The sequence below is a fragment of the Malaclemys terrapin genome, chromosome 24 (genome assembly GCF_027887155.1).
Source record: "Malaclemys terrapin pileata isolate rMalTer1 chromosome 24, rMalTer1.hap1, whole genome shotgun sequence".
NCBI lineage: Eukaryota > Metazoa > Chordata > Testudines > Emydidae > Malaclemys > Malaclemys terrapin.
Genome location: NC_071528.1, coordinates 11279982 through 11285981, shown reverse-complemented (window position 1 = coordinate 11285981; position 6000 = coordinate 11279982).

Here is a 6000-nt window from a genome sequence, read left to right as displayed (position 1 = left end):
TTCTTAAACATTTTAAAAACCTTATTTACTTGACATACCACAATAGTTTAGTTCTATATTATAGACTTACAGAAAGAGTCCTTCTAAAAGCATTAAAATGTATGACTGACACACGAAACCTTACATCAGAGTGAATACATGAAGACTCGGCACACCGCTTTGGAAAGGCTGCCGACCCCCGGTGTAGGCTGTGCCCACGGTTATGGGCTGGGCACTGCTCCAGGCTCTGGTGCACAATGGGCAGCCCCAGGGCTGAGGGCAGCTTGCTCGCTCGCAGATTGTGGCGAGCGGTGACTCCCCCTCCCTGTGATGCCGCTGATGAACCGTGGGCGTTCGACCGCTGGGGAGCGAAGCCATCCAGCGATTCCCATCCCCGTCTCGCCAGGCTGATGCAGCCCCGCAGCGAGAGCCCGGCCGACGTGGCTGGGCGTTTGAATGAAATGAATCAGCCGCTTAGGTGCAGCCAGTGAATCTGCGAGTGGGACGGGGTTAACCCCCCGGCCGGGGCATAGCTGCAACCACTGGCCTGACTCCATTCCTGTGGGCCTGGTGCTGTGCCGGGACATACGGTGCATGTGTCACAGCCCTGACAGTAGTGGCTTACAGGCCCGTTGTGCCTCTGGCCCGTGGCATAGGCACGTCTGCAATTAGGGGCCTGACGGTGTTCCAGGCTGGACAGGCTGCCTGCCACACTGAATGGGAGACCAGTGACAGCCCTGGCAGCCATCCAGGGGGTGGGTGCAGCTCCGGGTGGGCTCCTTTCGGGAGGTTGGGCATGTTTCCAGCACACCAGCCGGCGTGGCACCCGCTCTGCTATCCCCGTGGCGAAGGGCTAGCCCTGGTCACGGCCAAGGAGCTGGCTCCGGGTGCGGAACGGCAACGGCCGGGCAGGGCACTTACTCCCCGGGACGTCCATGGGCTTTGGGTCGGGCCCTTAGGGACGCGGCTCCATTTCCCCTTCCTCTCCAACCTGGCATGGAAATGGCAGCGAGCGCAACGCTGCGTCTTTCCAGGAACCTTTTGTGTGTGTGTGTGTGTGTGTGTGAATCTGTGCCCCAAACCCTGCGATCCATTGTGTAGGGCGAGGATTCCCAAGAAAGAGAGAGGCATTTATGGGCCCGATCCTGAGGACTTTCCTCAAACCCCCACCCCCAAAGTCAATGGGAATTTGCCTGAAAGAAGCAGTACAAGATTTGCTCAAGTATTGAATTTAATCTCCCAATAGGCCAGTCCCCAACCTACAGAGGGGAAACTGAGGCTCCAGGGTCACAGCTAGGGATTGAACCCAGGAGTCCTGACTCCTACTCCCAGGCTTAAGCCTTACAACAGTGAGGAAGCCTGAGATTGCATTAGCCTCCCGCCTGCCCTGGTGTCTTGACTGGCCCATTGAGAGTGGCGTACTGGGGCTCTCTTCTCTAAGCCTGTGGGTGTCTCTCTGCCCATTCGGCCATCACCTGGGACTCTGGCCCTGATGGTTCAGCTGGGGCCTTGCTGGGTACCTGTGGCAGGGGAAGGGTGTTGCCACGTGGCTCCAGCATCACGGGATGCTGCTGGCAGGGGCACTGCAGTGCTAGGCAGTGTAGCAGCAAAGGGTGGGCATGTGTCGTCACTCTGCATGGGAACGGCAGAGCCGGTGGCCCTTGTGGCTGGCTGTGGCAGGAATGCAACAAGGCTGGACAGGTGGGGTGGCCCTGGCAGTGCCGGGTGGGCGTAGTGGCCGTACGGCCATGCTGAATGGGTGGGCAGGGCTGCATGGCAATCCAAAGCAGGTGGTGATGCTGAAAGGGGGTGGTCGGGGTGGCTGGGTCTCAGGGGGCTTGGGCAGTGTTTGACGGCTGTAGCAGGGCTTGCTTGGGCGCCCTAGCTCAGGAGGGCTGTGGCAGAGGTGCGTGGAGGGCTGTAGCGGGCTACAGGAGACATGCTGGGGGCGCTGGCTGGCTGCACGTAACAGGGCTCCACCATGCCAAACGGACATGCTGAAGGACGCCATGAGGGGTGTCGTCCCCCCTTTGGTGCTGATGGGAGAGGGTTCTGGGGTAGGAAAGCAAGGCTCTGGTGTGGCACTAGTGGGCAGAGAGCTCTGTTCTGCATTGCTCCAGCAAAGCAAGGTGGAACGGCGCCTTCTTGTAGCTACTATGAGAAGCAATATGCAGGGGGTGGGGGAGGGGATGCATTTCTTGGGGGGAGAACTGTCTTTCTTATTTTCCATTCCCTGTTGCAAATGAAAGAGGAACCAGCTAACCTTGCTCGACCCCAGAGGCTGAGAGCATCTCCACTGCCAAAGAAGGCCAAGTTCTTAGTGAACATCCCTGTAGCATGAAAAGCAGGGGCTCCTCCTTGCATGTGACTCGAGGCACGGCTCTGAGGGCTGCTCTCAAGAGACTCCAGCTGGTCTGAGCCTCCTCTAGCGAAAGAGGAGCAGGGGTTTTGTAAGTCCACTTCTTCTGCAATAAACCTTTTGTACAAGAAAGTCACTCGTTTGGCAACACCTCCTTCCGTTCTCCTCCCATCCATTGAACAGCTCATCCCACAGGAGAGGTTCTGACGTAGCAGGGGGAAGTGACTTCGGCGCTGGCGAAAGGTGCCACTGACTTCCCGTGTCACCTTGGGCAAGTCACCCGGGGGGCGGAGGGCGGGGGGAATTTTTCCTGGGCAGATTTTCCAGCACCCTCAGGAGGGGCAGGGTTTTCAACCCCCTCCACTCCCACCTCCAGGCTCCCCCTGTGATGTCTATGGGCAGGATTTTAAAAGAGTTTGGTGCTCAACTTGCTTTTGAAAATGTGGTCACTTATTTTGGTGTCACAATGAGAGCTGAGCCCATCTGAAAATTGCGGCCTCTAGGGGCTATCTTCAGAAACACTTAGCATCCAGCTAACTCAGCTTAGGCCAGTGGAAAAGACACTCCTGACTCTCTCTGGGCCTCGGTTTCCCATCTGTAAAATGGGGATAATACGCCTTCCTTTCTCCCACTCTTTGTTTGTCTTCTCTATTTAGGCTGCACGCTGTTTTTGGCTGAGACCATCCCTTCTTATGTGTCTGCACAGTGCTCAGTGCAATGGGACCCTGATCTCCACTGGATTCTAGAGGTGCTCCTGTTGTACAAAGAATAATCGCTCCTGCAATAACACATTCATGTATCTATGACGCACCCCCGATGCAGAACACGAAGGAGCTACCCTACCCTACCTTTCCCTAATGGCTTTCATCTGTGGCATTAGTTAAGCCCCCTGCACCGCAGGGAAGCATTAAACCCCATTCTACAGAGAAACTGAGGCAGAGAGAGAGGTGCTAAATTTAAGGTCACACAGAGTATAGGTGGCAGAGCAGGGACTGGAACCCAAGCTCCTGACAGCCTCTCACTAACCATTAAAAGAGATGGCCTCTCACGGGACAAATCCTTCAGTGCCCAGGGCTATAGAAGGACAAGGGATTGTCCTGTTGCTAATGGGGCTGGGAAAGCCCTTGGGTCTGGTCCTGAGTTAACACAATGTTCCCAGCCAAACCACCTAAAACTCCCCTGGTTCTGGCTTCTGTTGCAAACTTGGAGCTCTGGAAAGGGTCGCCAAAGCCCAGGGATCATACGGGGAAATCTGGGGTGGTTTTACGGCTTCCCGTGCAACCCACGTGATGGCTTCGCGAGCTGCACTTTGAAGAACCAGCACCTGAAACTTCGAGGGGCGGGACACCAACCTGACAGCACTGCTGTCCCCACCCCACCTCCCTGCTCAGATCTGGCCTTTGGCTGAGGAGTCAAACCCACCCTGTGGACTGTAAGGGCAGGAGGGGAACCTCCGTACATCCTATTCCTCAGCACGGCCGAGAGCCGAAATTGTCAACGTTGAGGCTCAGTGGCCTTTGGTGCCCCCTTGTGGGTTTGGTACAGAATCATTGACCCGTCAGGCTGGAAGGGACCGTGAGACGTCATCCCCCCCAGCCCCCTGCGCTGAGGCAGGACCCAGTAAACCTAGACCAGGGGTCTCAAACTCAAATGACCACGAGGGCCACATGAGGACTAGTACATTGGCCCGAGGGCCGCATTAACTGACAGCTCCCCCCTGCTGCCCTCGGCCCGGCCCCCACTCCACTCCTTCCGGCCCCGCCCCTGCCCCGCCTCTTCCCACCCCTTCCCTGCCCCCATTCCAACCCCTTCCCTGAAATCCCCACCCCAACTCTGCCCCCTCCGGGGGGGCAGGAGGAGTGTGGGGTGTGGCGGGGGCTCAGGGCAGGGAGTTGGGTTGTGGGGTGCAGGAGGGGTGAGGGGTACAGCAGGGGTGCAGGGTGCGGCAGGGGGCTCAGGGCAGGGGGTTGGGATGCAGGAGGGGTGGAGGGTGAGGCAGGGGGTTCAGGGCAAGGGGTTGGTGCAGGGGGGGTGCAGGGTACGGCAGGGGGTCGGGGTGCAGGAGGGGTGTGGCATGGGGCTCAGGGAAGTGGGTTGGGATGCAGGAGGGGTGCGGGGTGAGGCAGGGGGTTCAGGGCAGGAGTTCGGGGCGCAGGATGCGGCAGGGGGTTCGGCTGCAGGAGGGGTTCGAGGTGCAGGATGTGGCAGGGGGTTCAGCTGCAGGAGAGGTTCGGGGTGCAGGATCTGCTGGCCCGGTGCGTACCGGGGGCAGGGCAGGATCCCTGCTTGCCTGCCTGTCTGCCCTGCTCCCACGCTGCTCCGGGAAGAGGCCTGAACGTGGGGAAGGGGGGGCAGAGGGGCTGTGTGCTTCAGGCAGCGCCCCCAGCAGCTCCCATTGGCTGCGGTTCCCCGTTCCCGGCCAATTGGAGCTACTGGGGGCGCTGACTGAAGCAACAGCAACACACAGCCCCTCTGCCCTCCCTTCTCTTCCCGGAGTGGCACCGGACAGGGCAGGCAGGCAGGGAGCCTGCCCTGTCCCCGGTGCACGTCCGGGCAACAGCAACACACAGCCCCTCTGCCCTCCCTTCTCTTCCCGGAGTGGCGCCAGGCAGGGCAGGCAGGCAGGGAGCCTGCCCTGCCGCCGGTGCACGTCCGGCCGGAGCCGCTCTAGGTGAACACTGGGGGGCTGCGAGGGGCTTGCAGGCCGCAGAAAATAACCCCGCGGGCCGCATGTGGCCCCTGGGTTGCGTGTTTGAGACCCCTGACCTAGACCATCCCTGACAGGGGTTTGTCCAACCTGTTCTTAATCACCTCCCATGATGGGGATTCCACAACCTCCCTGTTCCAGATCTTAACTACCCTTACCGTTAGAAAGCTTTGCCTACGATCTAACCTAAATCGCCCTTGCTGCAGAATCAGATTAAGCCCATTACTTCTTGTCCTACCTTCAGACATGGAGAATAATTGATCACCGGCCTTCCTACAACCTTTAACATCGGAAGACTGTTAGCAGCTGCCCCCTCAGTCGTCTTTTCTCAAGACTAAACGTGCCCAGGTTTTTTTAACCTTTCCTTATAGGTCGGGGTTTTCTAAACCTTTGATCACTTTTGTTGCTCTCCTCTGGACAGTCTCCAATTTGTCCACATCTTTCTTAAACTGCGGTGTCCAGAACGGGACAACTTCCTCTTGTGTCTTATATGCAGCCCTTTTCATAACCACATCACGTTGTTGACTCATCTGCTCTTTGTGACCCACTGTAACCCCCAGAGTCTGTTCAGCAGTAGGACCAGCTAGACAGTTATTTCCCATTTGGTAATGGTGCATTCGATTTTTTCCCCCCCTTCTCAAATGAAGCACTTTTTACTTGGCTTTATTGGGTTTCAGCAGGTTGATTTCAGACCAGTTCTCTAAGAGCGCGTCTACACTTGACATGCTCTAGCTGTGCTGCTGTAGTGCTTCAGTGTAGACACTACTTATGCGGATGAGAGAGGTTCTCCCATCAGTGTAGGTAATCCATCTCCCCAAGAGACGGTAGCTAGGTGGGTGGAAGGATTCTTCCATCAACCTAGGGCTGTCTACACTGCGGGTTAGGCTGACATAGCTACTTCTCTCGGGGCTGTGCGTTTTTCACACCTCTGAGTGACGTAGTTTTCTAATGTAGA